Source organism: Orycteropus afer, unplaced genomic scaffold, assembly GCF_000298275.1.
Source record: "Orycteropus afer afer isolate SDZICR_OR568_19922 unplaced genomic scaffold, OryAfe1.0 scaffold00002, whole genome shotgun sequence".
Taxonomy (NCBI): Eukaryota; Metazoa; Chordata; class Mammalia; order Tubulidentata; family Orycteropodidae; genus Orycteropus; species Orycteropus afer.
In genome coordinates, this window is record NW_006921589.1 from 5,477,721 (window position 1) to 5,478,278 (window position 558).

Sequence of the window (558 nt, forward strand, 5' to 3'; positions counted from 1 at the left end):
CAGCCACTCCTCGGAAGGAAGGTCGGGCATTCCTACTTCCGTAGTGATACTGCCTCGGAAACCCAAGGAGGGGTCGCTATGAGTCGGGCCGACTCAATGGCAAATAACAACAACAACAATAACAACAATACTTTCCTTTAAGGTTTCTTCCCATTTTCTCCAGGCTGTTACTCTTAAAAAAAGAATTCTTAATCATCACATTCAACTCCCTTATCCTTTTCATTGTTTGCTGTTATCCTTAATGTCAACAATCACTCAAATGATTTGAAGCTCAGATGTAACAATGACCCTGATTATAAAATGAGAATGATCAATATTTCTGCAAATATAAAGTAAGAACCTGCCTGCCTAATACTTTGGGGACTAGAGATGAAATGACTTAGAGTTAGGAAATATAATCAAAAGATAGAAAATGGGCCTAAATATCTGCTGCAAACACATTATTTTGTGTAGGATACTAAGCATCAAATATGAGACTGAAATGTTTAGCTAAAAATTCTAGTATTTTCAACTATTGAAATATTTTCAATATTAACAACAACCAAAAAAAAAAAAAAA